General features: G+C 41.8%; 1 protein-coding gene across 8 annotated transcripts in view; it reads left to right on the forward strand.

Annotated features, from left to right (window-relative positions):
- The window catches only part of LOC116639844 (death domain-containing protein CRADD), a 264,137-nt gene that overhangs the window by 85,584 nt on the left and 154,562 nt on the right, over positions 1-23,991 (forward strand). The gene's annotated exons all lie outside the window — the stretch shown is intronic.

The following is a 23,991-nucleotide window of genomic DNA, read 5'->3' on the forward strand; positions in this document are numbered from 1 at the left end:
GTTTTTAAAGGTTATTGATTTAAAGTCAGTCTTTTTTAGTTTGGCTTTGTTCAGACACCCAGAGCATTTACTGTTATAAGAATAGTAGTTTGGGGAGGGTCGCATTTTGATTTTAAAGAAAGTTGGAAGCTATGGAGAAGAGGAACAGTCCCAGTGCTACGAGCCTGGCTTGTAGCAGGAAGAAGATGTGATGTGAAACATTTTCCCTCTTAACAACTCCATGACTTTTACTGTTTTACAAAGCTGGAGGAGCAGAGAACTGAATTGCCTGAAAAAAAAAATCTATAAATAAAATAAAAGAAAATAAATTAATTAAAAAAGAAAATAAAAAAATAAAAAATTGAAAGTTGACTTTGCAAATTTTGGAATAGTTAGGAAATCAACATTCTCCGGAGATTTTGAAAGCAGTGATAGTTAGAACTCCTCCCAGACAGTGGTCCTCAGACTTTGTTGTTGCAGTTTTAAAAATACCAACAAAACTGGTTAAAAAACAAATGCCAGTAATAAAAGACCAATTTTATTATTTTTGCCCCATGGACCTCATATTTTGTTTTTGTTTTGGGGTTTTCTTTTTCATGGACCTCATATTTTGAATGATTTTTCAGACCACAGTTACTAACTGATCATGATGAATCCTTCTATTTTTATTAATGACGTATGTCTGAATATCTGCTCTGCGTGAGGTAACCACTGAACTTAGGAAAGCTTGGTTAAATCCCAGGGGAAAAAAGCAAACACATTTTCATTTTCTAGCATGGCCGAATTACAGGTAAATGTGTTTTAGGCTTTTTGAAATACTGAAAATAGCTGTCCTTTCCGGGCCCCAGGAATTTTCAAGTTCGAGTGTCCTTACAAAATTAAATACTTCAGGTGTGTGAACAAATCCAAACTAAAGTATCTAAGACATTTCTACCACTTTACTGAAAGCAGAATAAATAACATAGACCTGGGGACACATTAAGAGAAGTATTAGGGTATCCGGTGTCTTTTCCTCGTATTTGACTTAGAGATTCCTCTTGGCACCAGATAGTTGGAAACAACAAAACAAGCGAACCGAAACCCCGTTACTACCAAAATATTTCATTTAATTTTACAATCATTTTGGGTGATGTAACTCGTCCTGTTGTATGTTGTTCATAGAGGTGTGACCCCATTTTATTTTTTTCAGATTTATTTAGAGAACAAGAAAAAAATTATGATGTTTTTTACCAAATGGTGAAAGTTACACGGAAGTTGAGGGAAAACTAAAGTTTTTTAAAGTAAGCAGAATGAAACAGTATAATGTGAGAAAAAATTGAGTGTGTCTGCATGAAAAATATTAATTTGTTAGTTCTGTGGAGGTGTTCAAATGGAAGGATAGGTTGGCTACTGTACAAATTTTAAGTACTCTTGTTTTACTTTTTGTCCGAGTAACACGGCTATTGAAAAATGTTTTGAAGAGAGTTTGATTTACATATGTTTCTATATACCTTCTGCAATGATAATAACATAAACTTACTTTTAATTATTGAGTATTTTAAGTAAGATTATAAAATACAAGTAAGGTATGGAGAATAATGGTGCAGTGAACATCTGTCTCCCCATTACTCAGTTTTAAAAAAATGTATTACCATTGCCTTTGAGGACCCTGGGTGTTCCTTCCCAGGCCTACCTCAGCCCCAACCCCTACTTACTGGTAAATCCTGAATTTGAAGTTTATCATTCGCTTCTTCACTTTGTAATTTTCTCCCTCATAAAAATCACTTTTAAAATCCACTTATGGAAAATCTGCAATACCATAAGTTTTAGCAAGATATATAAAGATACAAATAAAAAATATAATGTGTGTGAGAGAATAGGGGATGGAGGAAATGATAGACTTAATTTAAATTAACTAATTAGTTAATTATTTGGGAAAGATATATTTTAACAGCCTTCTTTTATTTGGGACCTTAAACTTTCAGTGTTTAATTAAGTTGATGGTGATATTTTAGTTCTAAAATTCATTGGGAGTTAATTAATTGAAAACCTAAGTTTTGGTTTTTTTTTTTTTTGAAAATCCTGGAATGTCAGAGTTGAGATGCCTTCAATTTAATATTTCTGTAAAAAATGCTGACGGACGCAGAGGTCTATTTCCCAGGACCCTGTGCTTCTCCATTGTTGTAAGAGTAATTTTAATAAGCTTTTAAAAAGACCATTTAAATTTTTATAAAGGCATTTTTGAATTTTGAGGAATTAAACTGTAGGAAGATGTGGTGCTTATATATTATGTGTATTTTTTTTTTTTTTTAAAGATTTTATTTATTTATTTGAGAGAGAGAGAATGAGAGACAGAGAGCATGAGAGGGAGGAGGGTCAGAGGGAGAAGCAGACTCCCTGCCGAGCAGGGAGCACGATGCGGGACTCGATCCCGGGACTCCAGGATCATGACCTGAGCCGAAGACAGTTGCTTAACCAACTGAGCCACCCAGGCGCCCTATTATGTGTATATGTTAACCTTGTCTGATCTTTTGCTCATTTTCATTGTCATTATTAATTAATTTGTGTAGATTTGGTGGTCTCCTCCTGGGATGTCTGAGAACAAATGGGCAGGAATGGCTTTCTCTTTGGCCAAAAGGCCGAAACGTCTCCCAAGAATGAACTGATTTAATTTTATTAAAAAGTGTTCTTGTTTTGGGCTTCTCAGAGAATCCTGGTTTCCTCTTTGCTTGTTTAATTTCCGTGTTTCACTTGTAAATTTTGATATTTGGTGATAGATCCTACTTAGTTGCTTTTTATTAGAGAAGAATCCAGTTGTATCTTAATCTTCTCTGGTCTCTTAAACTACTCCCAGCAAATCCCACAACATAGAAGAACACCTTAAACCTTTGGTTCTTTCAGAGCCTACCTAGCTGATGGGTCTTCCTATTTATGTTTAAAAAAAAAAAAAAGTCTAAGATGTTAATGCATAATTGATTTTGTGTTTTTCTCACCCTGTGAGGACTCTTATATTTTAGAAGAGAAATTCTGGCAATAACTACTTAATCCAGCTTGGCACTGCTGAAGGGACACTTCACAGTGTGTCCGTTGCTGGCCAAGGTCGCAGAGTAGACAGTAGATCAGCTGGCAATCGTCTGTGGGCTCCTGCCTGGTCTTTTAGGAGATGAGAACAGTGCTGAGTCTGGGTGTAGGCAGCGTGTGCCTACCTGCTTGGCTTTCTACTGCTCGTGGGCCCTGTCTGCTGACAGGCTCTCCCTAGTGCCTGAGCTAGTCTGGGTCTGGAAAAGAGGTTTATGGCAGCCCTGGTCCCACCAGCTGGTGGGACTTAGCCTAGGTCATGGTGGGAGTGACCCCTGGGCCCCAGGACTCCCTGTTCCACTGTGTTGGCCCTGTTTGTGGGACTGGGTCTCTGCTGTGATTCTCACTTACCAGTCAGCCTGGCAACTTTGCCTTTAATTCCAGTCTTACGTTAGGCTTGGGAGTTTTTTTCTCCCCCCTTCTCTGTAGGCTAGATTCTGGCCTTACGTCCTCTTAGCCACTGGCGAGGATGAAGGACAGATGTCTTGGAACACAGCTCAGTGCCTCGTGTGTTAGCATCAGATGCCTCAACACTCTCGCCTCCTGAGGCTGTTTGCTTCAACTTTGCCTGCGCTTGAGCCGGTCCTCACCACAGACCCTATGTCCTGACATTGGCTGCCCTCACTGGTGCGGGATGCAGGGCTGGTCTGTTTTCACTCTAGCCAAGAGCTCCAGGGCTCAGCCTGTTCCTCTCGAAGCTGGCCCTGTGTGACCATGCAGAGGCACATCAGCTCCTCTCTCAAGATTTACTCTGGCTCTCAGATGTATACTTGGATGCATCTAAAGTTATGAGCAATAATGGCAAAAACCTTAGGGATTGTAATAGGTTTACTGGAGAGATTTCTAGCCTGGGATTCTCCAATCATGTGGTCTCTCTAGGCACTTCTGCTGTGGCTGGGTAGAGTTCACTTTGTGGCATCCTGTGTACTCAAAAGGGAGTGGTGGGTCAGCATCCATGGTAGGACCCTTCCCTGTGGTAAGGGCAGAGTCTGCAGAGAGCCCCAGTGTGATTATCATACGCAGCCTGAGGACCAACTAGATACCAGGCACTAGGAAATAAAGACATGTGAAAGACCTCTAGATCAATTGAGGGGATTCATTTATTCATTGAGGAAATATTGAGTATTGACATCAGGTACTAGGATGTTATGGGAAACAAAGCCCCAGCTCTTCTAGAGCTCACCATATGCTGTAGTCTGATGGGGATAGACAGAAGCGAATGAGTGAATACTACCGCTATGAAGAAAAACAGTGTCTGGTGGTGAGGAAGGGCTTCGCACATCGTACAGGGTGGTCAGAGAAAGCCTCTCTGCCGTGAGGATGTGGAGCAGAGACCTGAATTCTGCAGCAGAGTGGGTACTTGGAAGAGGACCGTTTCAGATAGAGGGGACCACAGAGACACAGGCCCTCCGGTGGGAGCCCTCAGTGACAGTGTGGCTGGAGCCCAGGGCTGTCTGGGATAAGAACCTTCCTCACGGAGAGCTGAGTCACGCCGCACGTCAGCAAAGGCCCAGTCTCGACCATTCGTTGTTGTGCTTCCCAAATTGTGAGATGTGTGCACAGCCATGATCTTGGGTGGTTCTCAAAATGATTTTAGATGAAATGCAGATATGGGAGTGAATCACATGGTGAGAGAGTCATTTCCTTTTTCTTTCTGTTTCAATCCTGATGGCATCCAGGTGAGAGCCTCCCTTTGCTGTAGCATCTCTCTTGACACTTGCCAGTTTTTCTTTTTAACAAAGAGAAGAAGCTCCTTATGTCTCATGCCTTCGGTGGACAACAGTATTTAGCTGGAATTGAGTTAGTTGCCTTCTTTCCCTTGCATTAGTCTAATGGTTTCCTTCCATTTATGGCAAGTAAAACTGTTTTCTATTTATGAAGCTACTTTTAAAAAGACATTGCTTTTACTTAAGTAAAAATAAGCACATAAAGAAAAATACTAGGAAAATAATGGTATGAAGATGTGGCAAAAATTGTAAAGATGCATTTCATGCATTTTCTCATTTAGAAAGCCAGGAGTTTGGGGCAGGAGCTGTCCCCTGGTTGCATAGTTGGGGAAGGAAGCCTCCAGCTCTAGTTCAGATAGAAAATAGTGCCAAATTCAAGGTCCTTTATTGTTTTGCTCCTTCAGATTATGCATAGTGGCCGGGAATTGGTTAAATTTATTAGTAGAATTGCTGGAATGACTTAATTTTACGTTTTGTAAATTATAAACATGTTCGGAGTCAGCAGGATGGAGACATATTCTGGTATCCCAGAATTTTAGGCCGCGAGGGACTCACAGATCATCTAATTTTTCTGTGAAAAAGCTGAGGCCTATGGAGATTGAGTCAACTTGCCCATGATTACATAGTTAATTGATGTAATTTATTGCTGAACTAGAATCCAGGCTTCCCAGTCTTGATTTAGGATTTTTTCTGCTATGCAATCTTGACTTCCCACTGGGTTTGAAATGGAATTATATTTTGCTGTAGCATTAATAATTGAAATGAGCTTTTAAACAATTGTACTAATGCTTTTGTTTGTTTTAAGAGGAAAATTTTCAAGGGCTTTTAGAGGTATACTGGGATAAGATTTTGCTAAAATATTTTATTTTTATTAATGCTAATTTTAATCATTTAAAAGGAAATTTTTATAGTTTAGTACTGCATTTTATCAGAAGATTCCCCCCCCCCCCCACCGCTCCTACAAGGTTGACATAAAGGAAGAGCAGAAGACTTTTATCGAGTATTTATGGGACTGATGAAATAATGCATCTGTTGGCAGCTAATTGTAGCTCTTTCTAGGAATAGCAAACCATGTGACAGTCCTCTCCCCAGCAGGGATGCCTCCATTTCACTTTAAAAAATGGATTTAATGTTCTTTTCTCTCAGAAATTCTCACTGTGCTTTTTTCTCCCTCCTGTGGATGTATGGGCCACTTGGCTACATCAATCACCCTATTGACTCTTGTGGTTCATTTCGCTTAGTCTTTCTCAACCCTGGCTTTAAAAAAACTACTGATCCCTAGACTTCGACGTAGGCCAGTTCATGCCAAAATCTGTGGAGGTGTGATTTGGGCAGTGGTATTAAGACACACACACACACACTTATAAACACACATACACACGCATGTGCACACGTGCAAGCACAGGAACATGCACAAACGCCTCATGAAGTTATTTTAAAGTGCAGCCAGGGTTGAGAACCTTGAAATCTGACTAGCTGAGTAGGCGCGTGGCTCCTTTGTCACTTGTTGCTCCCCAAGTATGAGCTTCCCAAAGTTATGTATTTGCTTGAAGAGTTGTTCTTGTTTTCTGGTGAGGTGAAGTGGAAAGGTGGTAGGAATGGATACAGAAAGATATGTAGTTTTGTTTTGATTCCGTAATCATAAGTGTTTTTAATTTTTTGAGTTTCTTGAACGTTATTGCTCAAGAATGTCCCAGAATCCCGGACCCCACATAGGTGTGATTTGCTACCAGTACTAAAATCCATTAGAGCTCTGTGGGGATACACGGGTTTGATGTACACAGAACAACATTGACTGGAGTGTTTTGAGTTAGCAGATAAATTTGGATTTGGGGGAATTATTTTCATTGCCTATTCACATTGTTAGGTAATTACAAACCATCCGGAATACTTTGTGCTCTGTAGATCAAGTTGTCCAAATGGAGACAGAACCTGCCAGTGGAGAATGAGTTGGATGCTGGCCCTCAGATGCAAAGTGAGCTGAAGATGGCTTAAGGATGGATGAGAGGAGAAAAGAGACAAAGTTGGGAAGACTGGGAATGGCTTAGCCAATAAAATAACTATCATAATATTTATTGGCGGCTTTACTTTGTGCCAGGTACTGGTCCAGGTCCTTTTCATTTATTAATTCACTTAATCGTGGCACTAACTCAGTGAGACAGGTGGTCTTATTACTGCTACTGCACAGATGAGAAAATGGAGGCGCAGAGATGTTCAGTCACTTGTTCAGGTCACTCATTCAACCCAGTAGAGCCAAATTTGGAATCCAGGTCCTTCAAAGCCCGCTAATTCATGGCCTATGAAAACACATTTTCAAGATGTGCTTTTCTCTCCCTCCTACTTCTGACAAGTGGCTGCTCCGGAATCCATCATTTACCAGCTCCCAGTCATCTTCCCTCCCCTACTCCAGTCACTCCCAGACATGCAGCCCCAAAGGCTTCTCTGTCTTTCTCTTTCCTGCCTATTGTCAGAAGACTAAGTCATGATCGGGCTCTCTGCCCGGCGGGAAGCCTGCTTCTCCCTCTCACACTCCCCCTGCTTGTGTTCCCTCTCTTGCTGTCTCTCTCTCTGTCAAATAAAAAAAAAAAAAAGAAGAAGACTAAGTCATGGTTGGTATCTCTCTCCCCCATCTTTTTTTTTTTTTTTTAATTCTTTTTTGGGTGGCAAGGTCTAATGTGAGGCCATATGGGGTCAAGGAACAGAGCCCTTGGGTTGCTCCTATCCCAACTTGCTACCTTGAGAGTAGAAAAAGACGAAATCTTCTTGACTGTGATTAGGAGATAGTGCATTGGCTCTCCTGGTACTGGAATCAGGTTCCACTTTGGTAGCTCTTATTAAATCTTGCTATCAAAAGCTGAAAGCCATCAGTTCTAATAACCAGCTCTTCTGGTGGCACAACCTCAAGAGTTTAACCATACGCTTAGCAAGGTAGCTTTCTCTTTTTATGGGTGTAGTTCAAACTTGTAGGCTGTTGTTATAGCTAGCTGCAGGAATGTTTGCCTTTGCTTAATTTTAATAGGCAGCTGTGTTTATACTTGTTCCTCAGTTTGAACGGCAAGGAGTATATGTATATGATTCTTTGGAGGACTTTTTCCCCAGAGGAAAAAAAGGGTACATTGTATTTTTCCAAACACTAAATTTTAATTGAGAAGGAAATGTGACCTCTAAAAGAAGTTTAGTCCTAGGCTTTATTTTTGTTAATGTTATAAAAGAAATCTTAACTCCTTGTAAGAAGTGCCAAGTTGACAATTCCTGGAAATGTTCATGTTCTATTTATGCTCAGCACCATAGCAGAGAGGGTGGTGACGCTGTTACCAAAATAATACTGCTGAGATGTAGTAAGTGGCAAAGGAGAGCTTTGTGGTTTCATAACCTAAATATAAGACTTTTAAAGCATCCCTCAATCCCACCATTCGTGTATAAGGTGTATGGGTGCTGAGTGGTAATGACCAAGTGGTTATGGAGATTTGCAGAGCCAGCAGAGCACATCAGCTGGGACCTGCCCTGTTGTTAGAACTGTAGAAGGTTAGAGGTGGAAGGGACCTCAGAGACCCCCCACTGTACAGGTGAGGAAACTCAAAGATGTCAGTCAGTCTAACAGCGTGTATGTGGGCTCTTCGGTTCAAGCAGTAGACTTCTTGCTAACATAAGCAAAAATAGGAATTTCTCTAATGTATACTGGGTTGTTCACAACCTTGAAGGAATTGCTAAAATGTCAGGGCTCAGTAAGGCAGGAATGAAGCAACGCTGGGGGTCTCTGGCCATTGATGACCATCTCCAGCTGAGTTCCTCCACTGTGCCTTCTCTCAAGATTCAGCGTCTGACTGGCCTAGGTTGAGTCATGAGCCCTTCCTTTAGGACACCAGAGTCACCTGAGTGGGGAAGGGACAGATCTAAAAGGAAGAGGTGAAAGCTGATTAAGAGATGGCCGCTATACTATATCATACCCATTCTTTTTATATTGAACAGGTTCCACACTTGTGGGCCTGGAAAAAAATGATAGCCCTTTAAGGAAGGAGAATGTTCCACATCTTCTTACAGCAAGGCCCAGGTCAAAGGCCAGAGGTGGTAGGAAAATTAGAGGAGAGCAGTTTTTAGAGCAAGATAGGTCTTCTGAAACCTTTCCAAAATCAGAAGATATTGGGGAGAAAACCAGATTGAGAATACTGCAGTCAAGAAGTGGTTAGAAAGAGAATTTGGGTTGGGTTCTGGCCTCAGGGCTTTACGTACATAAACTCACTTTATCCTCATAGAACTCTGAGGTCGATACTATTACTGTCATTTGCATTTTACAAATGAAGGTATTAGACGAACTGTCCCACATCACATGACTTGGTAGTAGCAGAGTTGAGATTTGAACGCCAACAATCTGGTCCTCCAGTCTGTGCTATTAACTGAGAGGCTCTTCTGTGTCCTTAATACCAGTGCTTGGTTCTGATGGGTGTCACATGTCTCAGAGCACCTGACCTGGGCTCGCCACAGCTTCTGTATTTGCTGACCCTTTCTTCCCTTGCATCTCACATGTGGCCAACATTTTCATTGTCTTTTTAAAAATAGTTTACCAAGTGGAAGGTTAAAAAAACACCAAAGAAGATAAAAAATATTTTCTAGAGAAATGTGATTAGGCAAAATGAAGATTCTGAATGAGATTGACGTGGCAGTCTACGGCCATACCACCCTGAACGCGCCCGATCTCGTCTGATCTCGGAAGCTAAGCAGGGTCGGGCCTGGTTAGTACTTGGATGGGAGATTGACGTGGCAGTTTTTGTTTGTCGAGTCTTTATTTCTTCCCTTTCAATTTCTTTTTATTCTGAATCAGCCCTTTGATGGTGCTGTGGGCAATTGTCCTTTTTCGGGCCCCTTGTATTTGAGCCCTTTTATTCCTTCATGTGCCAGTCAGGATCCATTCAGGAGACAAAAACCACACAGTAATGTGAACAAGGAAAATTTAATATAAAGAATTATTATTAACTAGTAAAAGGTTCATTATGGTTAACTACTGAAGTGGTGAAGAGGTCTACTTTTTCTAGGGCTGAAGGAGAGAGAGTGCAGGGTGAAGGCACTAAGAGCTTGCAAGAGGCTCCTCCCGCCCCCAAGACTGAGTTTCAGTCCTCTTTGGAGATGAAGTGACTGCTGGTGGCCAGTGACCTTGCCAGAGGGTACAGGCTGGAGCTGGTCTGTAGGAACAGCCCACTGGGTTGAGAATCTTGGTAGAGCATGTGGGTGGACCAGAGTTGGTCCTTAGCAGTCTGCTGAGCGGCAGGGAAATTCCCTGGAGAGTAAGCACCTTTGGGTTTCCCACATGCCACTGGCAGTACACTTTAGAGGGGATAAAGCATCCGGAACCCAGTGATAAGCCCCTTCCTCTGCTCTAGCCTTTCAGTGTCCTTCCAGTGCCCTCTTTTGATGAAAACGAACACTGCACCATCTGGCAAAGGAGAAATGTTCACAGGGGCCAGCCCCAGTGTCACAAAGCAGGGCAGAGAGGGTGAATGTAGAGCTCAGAGGTAATACGTCGCTAATCGGTACACCTCATCTATAAAAGGATGGCAGTATGTAATTCCCAAAGTAGTTCTGAGAACCTGTTTCATTCATTCATTTATTTAGCCAACATTTATTGACTGTCCACCATTGCTGGCTATTCTGCCAAAGCTGTGAGAATTATGGTTGTCATTGTCTATTCTTGTTTGTTTATGTGTCTGTCTCTGAAAATAGACTGTGACCATGTCTAAGGCGGAATCTGCTTTTGCCTCTGTACGTGCAGCACCTAGCTAGCATGGTGCTAGACACCGATTAGTCCTCGCAGGCTTATGGAGGGAGTGAAGGCAGGACTGTGAAGATGAACGTAAAGGTGGACTCATACCCTCAAGGAGTTTAAGTTATAATTGGGGAAAGGTAGAGGCAAACAAAATATAATATGATATTCTAGTTATCTGTTGCTGTGTAACAAGCTACTCCAAAACTTAGTGGCTTAAAAATAACAGTCATTTATTTTTACATGAATGCGCAGTTTGGGCAGGGCTCTGAAGGGGGCAGCTCATTTCTGCTCTACCTGGTGTGGGTCGGAGTGGCTTAACTGGGGCTGGAGGAGCCACTTCCCAGATGTGTCACTCATATTTCTGGTAAATTGGTGCTGCTCGTTGGTTCCTCTCCACATAGGCCTTTCTGCAGGTGGCTGGGGTTTCCTTACAGTATGGTGGCTGAGTTTCAAGATGCAGGAAGTAGAAGCTGCCAGTTTCTTAAGGCCTGGGCCCAGACACTGGTGCAGTGTTAACTCTCACTGTATTCTTTGGTGAAGCTGTCCCAGAGCCCAGATTTGAAGAGACGTAGAGACCTCACATTTACTTGGGAAGTATGTCAAATTATCTTGGGCCTTATGGCACTTATCAGATGTAGTGGCTTAAAGTATATATATTTGTTATCGTAGATGGAAACTTAGCTGCCATACATGAAAGTGACTTGTAAATTAATAACAAATGTTCTTACTAGTTTAACAAAACATATGTTTTAAAAAGTGAAAACAGCTCTTTTCCCCCCCAAATATAAAAGCAGCACATATTTGTTGTTTAAAAAGGAAAGACTCTAGAAAGATACCAAGAAAATGGAAGTCACCCATAATCTCATTGCCCAGAGATATCACAGTTTATAACAAATGAGGAGTGAAATGCAGTATTTCGGTTTTTACCCTAGGACATTGTTTTAGAAGCTCTCTCTTTTCTGAACTCCGGTCATTTCCATAAAGTTATTATTTACTTGATACCAACTCTTAAATCTGGAATTTGTCATGTAATGTTGAATAAAGGATAAAATTCAGAAGGTTGTATGTGTGTGTGTAAAAAAAATATAAAATACATATATATAAACACACACACACATTTTCCTTTGAGAGTAAAACTTTCTGAATCAACTTGAAGTAGTCTTTTCAAATTATTAAGGCTATAGCCCCTAGTTGTTTCATTTCAGTTAGCAGGGGGTTGGGGTGGGGTGGATTGGACTTAAATGACCTTCTCCAGTTACTCTTAAGGAGCTAAGAGGAATATTTTTCACTCTGTTGTTTAAAGTATTTTTCTGTTTATCTTTCTATTAGTATTCTATTTCACAGTGTTTCACTAGGATATTATATAACCTGATTTTTTTTCTAAGTCTCCTGTTTGTATGCTTTTAAATATTATGTTTCTAAATCTTTTCTCTTCTTTGTTTTTCCCAAGCTGTTCCACTATAGTGATTAAGCCTTTGCCTGTGGCATTTTAAGATCTATTTATATCCCTCAAATTGACTAGATTTGTAAATATGTGAGTGTTCTGGATAGTAGATTAGATTTTTTTCCCCCTTGCACTTGGAAAGACAGTCTTAATGACTTTTTTTTTTTTCACTAAATCATGGAGTGTATTTCAAAGAAACTTTTAAAACCTTTGGTGGACTAATCATATCTCATCCTTCTCCTTATTACCAGAGTAAAAAGACCATAAACCGTTGTAGGAGGGGCTGCGTAAGTCAGGGGAAAGAGCAGATATGAGAAACTCCAAAACTTTGCTTCCTGCATTATTTCATCAAGCATTTATTGAATTTCTACTGTTGCTGGGATTTAGGTACGGAAATTAATAAAGTATAATACCGGCCCTCAAGTTGCTCCAAATAAATGAGATGATACATGTAAAGAGCTTAGAATAGAGCCTGGCATCTATTAAACATTCAGTGAATGTTGGTTGTCATTATCATTAGAGGTAGCTGAAGAGTTGTGACAGAGAGGTATGTGCAAGGGACAGGGTGGCTTCACCCAGCCTGCAGTAAGATGGAATTGGGGGAGGCTTTAGAGAATGCGCATACCATACCTTATGTCTGAGTGTTGAAGGGTAAGTAGGAGTTCACTAGGAAGGCAGAGGGGAAGGGCATCCTAGGCAGAGGTAACAAAGTGCCAGGCCATGGAGGCGATGGCTGTACGTTGTGTGCACCTAGTGCCTGGGGGTGGGGTGGGGTGGTGGCAGCCAAGGCTGGGAGCTCAGGCCCAGGACTGCTCAGCAGGGGCCTTGAGTGCAGTGTAAAGGTCCAATCGGTGATGGAGCACAACTGATCTCATTGGAGAAAGGGACCGACATGAACAGACTTGCATTTAGAAAGCCTACTCCGGTGGCATATGGATGGGAAGCGGGCAGAAATAGGGGCAGGGAGCCCAGTGAGGAAGCTCTTGGAACAATCTAGGTGAAAAATTGTGAAGAAAAGGCACTGGCATTGAGGATAGAGAAGAGGGGAATGGGTTTAGAGAGATTTAGGAGGACGTGTTCTGCCTGCGGGGGATATGGTCCCAAGGGGGCAAAAACTGGTTGTGGGGGATGGTGTAAAAAAACCTCAGCTATTAGGATTCAAAAGGGCCACAGTACATAAACAGATAAGCAGTTATCATGCTCTTAAAATTTCATGGGAGGGATGCAGTTAGGGAAAACCTGTCTGAAAAGGTTTAAGGCGATAATGATGACACGAAGGTTGAAAAGCATGGGCTTAGACTCATTGCCTGATTGAGCAGCGGCCTAGGGAGACAGAGGATTCTAGCCTGATACCTAGATTTCTGGTTTGGATAGCTATTCATAGGCACCAAGAATGGATACCCAGTGTGTATGGTTGGCGTACATGTTACGCTCCTTGAATGTAAGCTAATAGTGATTCACATTTATTGAGCACTTACGGTGAGCCAGCCCCTTGAAGTGCTTTACATTTCTCAACAGTGTGAGGTGTAGGCTGTTCTTATGCCCACGAGTCATATGAGGAAGCTGAGACCCAGCCCAGAGCCACGAGCGCTTCATTCTGTGAAAGTGCTGGGTAAGCATTTGGAGGTACTGGGTCACGGCTCGGGATGAAGTCCTGCTTCTACCTTTATCTGCCGTGTGATGTTCAGGTAGATTATTTTGGTTATCTTTCCTCTAGATTTTAATTTCTTCATGTGTAAAACAGCTGCCTCTGCTCTTCTCTAAGAGTAGTTGTTGAGGTTAAATGAGAGGATATATGGATGAATCTCTAAAACATAAAGGGCTGTGTAAATGTCGGTGGTGTTTTTCATGTAGTCAATAAATGCCATTTTTTTTTTTCGGTTAAGTGTCTGACTCTTGGCTCAGGTCATGATCTCAGGGTGGTGAGAGGGAGCCCCGGGACAGGCTCTGTGCTCAGCAGGGTATCTGCTTCTCTCTCTTCCCTCCCCGCTCTCCCTGCTCACACTTTCTCTCTCTAAAACAATAATAAAAATAAATAAATGCCATTTTTCTCCTTTGCGTCACTTCTGTCCTTCCCACTCTGTGTTCACGCAGCTCCCAGAAACTGGAAGAACAGAATGAGAGCCCCCCACCATTATCGCTGCCACTGCCCCTGTGTCATCTGACTCTCCCCCTCTTCCCAATCCCAGAAGGTGACTCAGGCACCTTTTATTTCCTTGGGTTTTCATGAATATCCTCCCAGCTGAACACAGTGATCCACTAATCAAGCTGTTTTCCCAGAGGCCATCAGTGGCCTTTGGTTAAGTCCAGTGGCATTTTTTGGGTTGCCACCTGCTGTCTTGGCAGCATGTGACGTGGGGGGCTACTCCCTTTCATTCTTGACGTTGCCCCCTTCCCTGGTCCTGTCTTGCCTCCTGCGCCTCCATCTCCCGTTTCTCAGCTTCTCACTTCTGCTTGCCTCTTCTCTACTTGTCTTCTCTGGAGTTCTGTTAAATTCTTCTTCTCTTCTCACTGGCACTATTCTCGGAGGGCAGAGCCCGACGGCGCCCTGGCTGGATGACCACCGCTGTGTGAGCTGCTGCTAAATCGCTCTCTCTGGCCCAGAAAGATAGCTGCGCTGCAGTCCTCTACCTTAATGCAACATGACCAGAAGAAAACCTCACATCGCTCGCAGCAAACATCCTCTTCTTCGATGATACTTATTTTCTCCAGTTCAAAAATATAGTCCTAGTCAAATAATTGGAAGAAAGTGGTGGATTTTTTTGGTGTCTTTGATTTGGTTTTTTGAAAGCACTTAGCCCAGACATCACATCACGTCTTTCTTGAAGCTTTGTGCACCCCTTTCATGGCTGGCTGAGAAACCCCTCTTCTGTGTTTCCAAAGCACCAGGGGAATATTTCTCTTACAGCATATCCGTACTATGTTAGAATTTTGTCCTCAAGTAGACTGTGAGTTCACTGAAGGCAAGAGCTTAGCTTTTCATCCTTGTAGACTCAGAACCTAGCACATTGCCAAACATCTACAATACATGTTGGTTGAGTGGATGAATCTCTGGTGGCCTTATTTGCTTCCCTCGCCTTCCTCTTAATGTCCAAGCATCATAACTGTTTATATTAGTCTGCTCAGGTTGTCGTAATAAAATATCCAGACTAGGTGGCTTAAACAACCAAAATTTACTTTCTCATAGTCCCAGAGGCTGGAAGTCCGACATCAAGTTGTCAGCACGTTTGGTTTCTTCTGAGGCCCCATTGGCTCAGATGGCGGCCCTCACGCTGCCTCGTGCCTCGTGGCCTTCCCTCTGTGTGCGTGCATCCCTGGTGTTTCTCCATGTGTCCTAGTAGCCTCCTCTTATAAGGGTACCGGTCATATTGGATTAGTGCCAGCCTAATAATGGCCTTATTTTAAGTTAATTACTTCTTTAAAGACTCCAGATACAGTCACGTACTTAGGTATTGGGGATCAGGGCTTCAACATAGGACTTTTGGGGAGGCACAGTTCAGCCCATAACACTATTATTGCTTTTTTTTTTTTTTTTTACTTTGTCAGCTTTCCTGGATAGTCAGCAGATAATAACTCTGGTTCTTGATCCTCCATGAAAGTGATTCTTTGGCGTTTCTTAGCGGTTGCTATTTAACATTTGCTGGGTGCCAGTCTTTACCCATTCATTTCACCAAACTTAAAACAGAGTGCAATTTTTAACCTGTCTGGTTATCAAACCATTTTTTCAGCATTATTTTTAACTATTGTAATAATGACCTCTCACATGGGAGCGTGTTCCTCACCTCCTCGCTGGTGCAAATCCTGCTCATGGAGGTGCAGGCTCGGTGTGGGAGTGGGCACAGCAGTCAGAACCCAGGGCCAAATCATTTTAAAGGTAAGAGAAATTCTAGGACTTCAGATTTAAGGCTTTCACGATTGGCCCCTTTAAACTGATATTCCTAGGAACACTGCATAAAATAAAAGCAAAATGAAAATCACTCTCTCCAACAGGCACATACCCCAACAGACTTGTAACAACAGAATTGCTCTTGCCCGCTAAGAGAATAATTTTGTACACACAGTCACCTTGGTTCTTAAATTCTGGGCTCCTGCATTAATCAGCATTTTTATGAGGTTCAACTTTCTTACAGTTTAATCTATAGCCCCTCCCCTGGACTACTGGCTAGCTGACTTCCCTTTCACCCCTTCATTTCCCACAGATGCCCTAGAAACTTGGCCTTCTGGGGCGCCTGGGTAGCTCAGTTGGTTAAGCATCTGCCTTTGGCTCAGGTCATGGTCCCAGGGTCCTGGGATCGAGCCCCGCATCGGGCTCCCTGCTCAGCAGAGAGTCTGCTTCTCCCTCTCTCTCTGACCCTCCTCCCCACTTGTGCTCTCTCTCTGTCTCAAATTAAAAAAAAAAAAAGAAAGAAACTTGGCCTTCTGCTTCTTTTTTTCATCCTTCCCCCACACGGCTCAGGCTTTGACCGCTTTTGCTTGGGTTTCTCTTGCCTCAGCCTGATTTCTCATGGGCATCCCTTCTTCCTCCTCTGTTCACCCTCTTCCTTTCCTTTTTCCTTCCCCAACAATCTTCTCCTTTTAGAAGCAAGTTGAAGTTTGCAAGCTAATTTTGGCCTTTCTCTGCCACCTTGCCTTTGGTATAAAGCAGGGGGTTGGCAAACTGGCCAAGTCTCTGTGGTCCATATCGGGTCCACTACCTGTTCTTGTGTGGCCCATGAGCTAAGAATTTACCTTTTTAAAGGGTTGAAACAAAAACAAGGCCAAAATCAAGAATATTTCATAATGTGAAAATTATGTGAGATTCAAATTTTCCTGTCAATAAATAAAGTTTTATTGGAACACAGCCATGCTTATTTGTTTATGTTGTCTGTGTCTGCTTTCATGCTATATGGGCAGAGTTCAGTGCAATAGAGACTTTACGGCTCAGAAAGTCCAAAAACTATTTACTATCTGGGCCTTTACAGAGAAGGTCTGCCCCACACTTTGTATAAAGAGTTAGAAAGGCTGGAAAATAACTTTGCATGGCAGGAATCAGTTTTGTTTACCTTTCTTTTCTTGGTGCTTACCAGAGTGCTGGATTAAAGCTAATGCTTAGTTCTAAAATTGTTTTGAGAGTCAAAAGTGGAGAGGCCTTTCTTCAGGGCAAACTTTTCCTGTGAAAGTATGTTATTATCTCTGCCATTTCTTTTGAATTGAATTTTGCCAGAAGAGATTTGTCATACCAGGGCCATTGAACCTTTTCTTTCATTTCTAAAATTGTACTAAAGGGAAAAAAGAATTAGGTAAACCAAACAGATAAAACTCCTTTGTACTCTGCACACTCACACGAGGATTTAATTTCAGCTTATCCCATATACTTACTCATGGTTTAGTCTCAAAATGTTTAAGTATTGGGGTGATGAGATAATGTTAGCATTTGAGTACTAACCACAAAAAGAGTTAAGCAAGGTTTGCCGTCATGAGCATTTGGTTTTTGGTCTCATCCATTAGGTATTTTGTGTACTTTGTACAACACCCTATCTTGTCTTTGTTTTCACCTCCTTTGAAGGAAATCATTTACCATTGAAACTCAAACCTCCTGACAGGTAATGCCAAGTAAGGGTAAGAAATTTCTTCTCATTCCCCGAGATAGCCATTGTGCTATTTCTATTATTCAGAAATGTGGCTGTATGAGGTTTCTCAATCCCCTAAGGCATTTGTTAACAATACATTTTGAGTGTTCACAGAGTGCTGTGGGCTGTAAAAGGCATCAAAATGATTACATCAGAAATAGAAGGTAGAGCCCTTGTCCTTCAAGGAGTTTGTAGTCTTTATGGCAAGAGAGGGGTGACATGCATGTGAATTTCTGAACATTTAACAGCGGCCTGCGGAGAAGTTACCAGTGAATGGAGTTTCACCAGAGCATGCAGCATGAAGGAGTGATCTCAGTGGGGAGGAGGGGTAAAGTAGCGAATGCTTGTAGGGTGACTCTGGGTTGTAAGGAAGGTAGTCCTGATTACTAGGGAAGAAGCCAGTCCATACAGAGTAGATGCTGAGTACTTCCTCCCAGATATCTTCCCAAGATGCTTTGCTGGAACATTAAACCCTTAATGTTGCAAATGGAATGACTTTTCCCCCAATAAATCTAGCTCCTCCTCCTGCCTTTTGTAATGTTGTCAGTGTCATTTTGTTTTCTGAATCATGTACCTGCCCTTTAACAAAGCAGGTCCTTGAATAAGTGGGTTCTGTGAGGGGAAGGACAGCAAATGGGTTGTTTGGCTCAAATGAAGAATTAATGTGTTTAGAAAAGGAGAGAGAGAGACAGGTAAGAGAGAGATGAGCTGATGGATGATCTTGATGTCTAGGCATTGGTTTGGGCTTGAGAGGGTAGGGGAGCGAGCCTTGAATGTGAGGAAACTGGCCCAGGGAGAGAGAACATCACTTCATCTGCCATCTTCTGGGGCTGACTTCAGCTGCCCCATACCTTCCAGATTTCCCCAGATTTTAGCTGAGATACAGACTTCCATTCTGCTTCTCATTTTAACTTAAGAGAGTTGGCTTCAGGTTGGCGCTGTTAGGCCGGATAGTGATAGGCTTTGGGGAGAAACGAAGAATCCCGTGTCCCAGGTAGTTTCTGACTATGACTCTGCATGGCATGCAGCTCAAGCCTCCAATTTCCCTTGTGAGAGGGAAATAGCTCAACCTGGTCTTTGATGCTTGTCAGGGTCTTCTTGCCTCCAGGCTTCTGAGCCTTGTTCACAGTGTGCCACCGGCCGTAACCTGTATCTTCATTCCTCCGGTCCTTCCTCTACTCCCTACAAAACAAGCAAACAGAAGCCCCATAACTCTCTGCAGGCAAATGCAATGCACCTTGTAGGTGCTGTGGTGAGCCTGTGGATGGGGACACAGCCGTTGGTCGTTGGGCATTGTCGATAGTTCTGGAGAGAGCAGTGGCCCTGGGTACAGGAGATGGAACCACCCTCCCCGAGGGCACTACTTTTCCAATTCTGGGCCGTTCAGGTTTGGTAAGCTCCATTCTGATTCAGTTCACAAGTGGTTTAAATCATTTATGTTGTTTTTTTCAGTTCACTTGGGAAATGAAAACAGACATAAAATAGACATTTTAATTGTGTTTAGAACAGTGTTTCACACCTACTATAGACTCCCAGAACGGCCAAATGCAGATTTTGGCTGTAAAGTTGCTGACTGCATGCTGACTGTGTTCTTGAGGGCAGAAGTGAACACAACCACAGATGCCTACTACCTTCAAAAGGGGCAAAAAGGTGCTGGAATGAAAACAGGGGCCAATCAGGTATTGTGTTTTGTTTTGTTTTTTTCTTTCTTAAGGTCCTTTTAATTTAAAGAAGATTTGAGTAAAAATTGTGATATACTAGAAAGAATGAGAAATCAGTTGATGTAGGCTCAGATAGTGGCTGTTTCCCACTGGTTTTGAGTCCTTGGACAAGATTTTTTTTTTTTTAAGTAGCTTTTTACTTTGAAATCATTTAAGACAAGAAGTTGCAGAAGTAGTACAGAGAGTTCTCAGGTACCTTTCACTCAGCTCCCCTCTCCCCCAACAAAATATCTTATACATTGTCAACCAGGACACTCACATTGATACTATTAACTTAAATATGACCTTACTGGGATAGTTTTAACATGTTTTTATTTTATTTTTATTTTTATTTATTTACTTTATTTAAAGATTTTATTTATTTGACAGAGACACAGTGAGAGAGGGAACACAAGCAGGGGGAGTGGGAGAGGGAGAAGCAGGCTTCCTGCAGAGCAGGGAGCCCGATGCGGGGCCCTGGGACCATGACCTGAGCCGAAGGCAGACACTTAACAACTGAGCCACCCCGGCGCCCCAGTTTTTTTTTTTTTTTTTAAGATTTTATTTATTTATTTATTTGACAGAGAGACAGGGAACACAAGAAGGGGGAGTGGGAGAGGGAGAAGCAGGCTTCCCACTGAGCAGGGAGCCCGATGTGGGGCTCGATCCCAGGACCCTGGGATCATGACCCGAGCTGAAGGCAGACGCTTAACAACTGAGCCACCCAGGTGCCCCAGGCGCCCCAGTTTTAACATGTTTTTAATGTGTGTGTGTGTTCTATGAAATTCTATCACCTGTAGGCTTGTGCATGCTTTTGATTTTTTAATGCACTCCTGAAATTATTTGGAGTTGTGTGAATAATTAGTAATAGCAAAATAGAAAAACTGGAGATTGTTTAATCTGGAAATCTCAATTTAATACTCTTAATTAAAAGACTTCTGGATTAGGAAGTAGAAGGTCAGGTTCTAATTCCAGCTGTCCCAACTGGAGAAGAAGTGAGGGAGCTAACCCAGGCAGAAATATTGATTTCCCATGGTTCCAGCTGAAAGCCTAGGGATCATCCTTGCTTTCATCTTTTGCTGCACCAACCCTCATCCCCAACGTCTGTCCCATTAGCTAACCTAAAATATTCCTCAGATCTGTCTACTTAACTCCTTCCCTTGCCAGGATTATTGCAGTAGCCTCCACACATACTCCTACAACCCATTGTCCACACAGCAGCCAGAACCCTCTTTGAAAAAACATAAAGCATATTATGTTATTCCTCTTTGCAAACCTTCCTCCAGTGGCTTCCCATTGCACTGAAATGAAGTCAGAACTTACCAGAGCCTGCGAGGCTCTTGTGTTGGGAAGCTCCTGTGGCTCCAGGCACATTGACTCTTCTCCCTCCTCACTGCGTGTGCTCTGGCCCTCCTGGCCTCCTGGTGGCCAGGTTAGTTCCTGCTGAGGCCTTTGTTCAGCTGTCCCCTTGTCTGGGGTGCCCCGCTCCTAGTTGTGCTGTAATAATTAGCTCCTTCTGATAATTTAGGGGTCAGGCCTCTTCAGCAAGGCCTACCCGGTCAGTCCAAATTAGACCCCACCCAGATCGCTTTCTGTCATACCCGTATCGTGTTTGCTTCCTCTCCTCCGTAGCTTTTAACACCATCTGAGTCTGTCCCCTGCACTTGATTGGGTTTGTTTTTACTTGCCCAGTGAGTTACCCATCCTTAGACTGTGAGCTCCCTGAGGAGCAGTAACTGGCTGCTTCTGCCGGTACCCGCGGCGCCTAGGACAGTGCCCGCTCCACAGGAGGCGTCAGGAATTATTTTTTTGAGGAGCTACATCAGCGGACACATTGATGCAGGTAATCACAGAGGTTCTTGAAACTGAAAAAATTACTTGATTGAATGAAATAATTTGATGTTTAAAGTCATTAAATTTTTTCCATATTTGGGACTCTGAGGAAAAGACGATTAAATTCCTATATACTGTAGATCCCCTTTTATGTACCCGTGTTTTAATAGCAGGCCTTTTTCTGAGTCAGGGCCATTTGAGGTGGGAAAAGTCAGTCCTCGGTACCCTTGCTGACAGGCTCCTGCCTGCCTGAACATGTCGGGCCACGTTAGTGATTTGAAGAGGTAAAGTTGAAATATATTCATTTCCCCCATCAGTGGTGCTTTGACATTGGAGAAGACTACTGAATAGGTTTTAACTTTCTTGGTAAAACAGAAGGTGCAAGAAACTTAGTATGATGTGGCTTGACATTCAGCCAAACTTGCTTTCATTATTAACCTAAACACATTCCTTTTCTTTTACATTTCACGTGTAAGTAATGGCTCCTGAGGCTGGAAGACACGGAGCTGCTAATGTTATCATTGAAATGAAAAGAGCATGATTTATGTCCTCTGCTACATTTCTTAAATTCCTGTTTAACTTTCATTTTATTGATAGAGCCACATAACCAAAATGTCATTGTGTTTACTTTTGATGGTGTTACCAGCCACTTGCGCCTTTGAAGCAGTTTCAGAAATGTAATGCACTGTGTGGATATAGACGCATGTGTTCTTAGACATGTCTTATGCTGACTTAATGCTTTACTGCTGCTGCAGGAATGGTCTCTGTGTGAAGGAAATTGTTAGACTTTCATTAAGTATTTTTATCAGAGGTTAATATATTTTCTCTAATTAAATTCTGGAGTTCTCTTTTGAAAAATGCCATGTACTCATATAGCTTCTAGTGATGTAAATGTTGACCTTTGGTTCCTTTTGTGATGGTTTTATTGTTGTTATTGATAATGAATTATTTTTCAAACAAATATGTGCTTATAATTCTGGAAGGTGATATTTTCTGTTAAAAGCATTTTGCCATTTTTACATTGTTATGCCTCTAGCTTGTAGGGTGTTTTCTTGAGAACTTATTTTCTTTTGTTGGTTTTTAAAAATGGCATGCCAGTGGTGAGTGTGAATTCATATCATGAAAAATGTGAGTGGCAGAATATGATTAGACATGCTACAAGGTAATGGTTTATGTGAAAAATTGATGCTCTAAAGCATTTGCTACCAAAATTTGTTCTCTCTGTGTTACCCCTCCTCCCCATCCTTGGAGCCACTTAATGGTTCTGTATTTTCAAATGCGACTTGAAGAAGATAGTGGGGAGAAGGAGGAGTAGGAGGGGATAAAACGAGCAGGCTCTTTTCGCAGAAGCCTCTCACTTGCAGGGTCTGAAATGACTATTGTTGGGGAAAAGTGATATCCATACTGATGGGGGTAAAAAAGGCCTGCCCATTTCAAGGCGCTTTTGTTTTCATAATAGAACTTCTCTGTACAAACAAAAGGATGTTCTAAAGGAAAAGGCCCATTTGCAGTTGAGTGTTTTCCATTCTGGTAGTGTCTGAGAATAATTTCTAGAAATTCCTAGTATTGCATGTAATCATTGCTTAGCAGTTGGATCTTTTTATTTTTATGATAGAAGTGTGCATTTAATTTCTGTTTTACGTCCCACCCACGTTTTTAAGTAGAGTAATATGGTTCACCCTTAAACAACATGGCGGTTAGTGATGCCGACCCTGCGCGTAGTCAGAAATCCGAAAATAACTTTTGACTCCCCCAGAACTTACCGACTGTTAGCCTACTGTTGACCGGAAGCCTTACCAATCACATAGTCAGTTAACACGTATTTTGTATGTTTTATGTATTATATACTGTACACATATTCTTATAATCAGGTAAGTTAGAGAAAAGAAGGTGTTATTGAGAAATTCATAGGGAACTGTAAGTCAAGGAACACCAAAGACTGCCAGCAACACCCGAAGCTAGAAGAAAGAAATGGAACAAATTCTTCCTTAGAGCCTTCAGAGAGAGCATGGCACTGTTAACACCTTGATTTTGGACTTCTAGCCTCCAGAACTGTGACAGAATAAATTTTTGTTGTATTAAGCAATCCAGTTTCTAATAATTTGTTACAGTAGCCCTAGGGAACTAATACAGGGTGGATAGAGCAGGGATTGGCTAGAAAGAAGCATTAGGGAACTCTGAGAGGTGAAGGAAATGTTCTATATTTTGATAGGGGTTTGGGTTAAATGAATGTATACATTTGCCACAACTCATTTAATAGTATACTCGAGATGTGTGCATGTTATTTTACCTCAAGATTTACCTCAAGAACAAAAAGTGCCATAAATAAACATTGAATTCTAGTTATTGATATGCATGCTGAAGCATTTAGGGTTGAAGTGTACTGATGTGTGCAATTTATTTTAATTGGTGGGTGGAAGGACGGACAGATAGTGAGAAAGCAAACATAGCAAACTGTTAACTACCGTAGAATCTAGGTGGTGGGTGTTTGGTGTTTGAGAGTTATTTTTACTTTCTTACATGTTTGAAAGTTTTCATGATAAAATGATGGAGAAAAAAACAAAGAAAAAAAGAGAAAACCGTAAGATAGAGAAAATACATTTATAGTACTGTACTGTGTTTACTGAAAAAAGAAAAAAACCTTTGAAAGTGGATCCACGTAGTTCAAACCAATGTCGTTCAAGGGTCAGTTGTAAATTGTTTTCTTACCCGTTGGGTGACTAAGTGAAATATGTATAATTTGCCCAATAGCATAATTCTGTGACCTATATAATCCAAATGGATGCTGTGGCTTTTGCATTGGATACATTTTAGGTAATTTTCTTGACTTGCAGTTTTAGTAGTAAGATTGATTCAGGGTACTCATTCAAAATCACCTAATTTG

Source organism: Phoca vitulina, unplaced genomic scaffold, assembly GCF_004348235.1.
Source record: "Phoca vitulina isolate PV1807 unplaced genomic scaffold, GSC_HSeal_1.0 scaffold19, whole genome shotgun sequence".
Classification (NCBI taxonomy): Eukaryota; Metazoa; Chordata; class Mammalia; order Carnivora; family Phocidae; genus Phoca; species Phoca vitulina.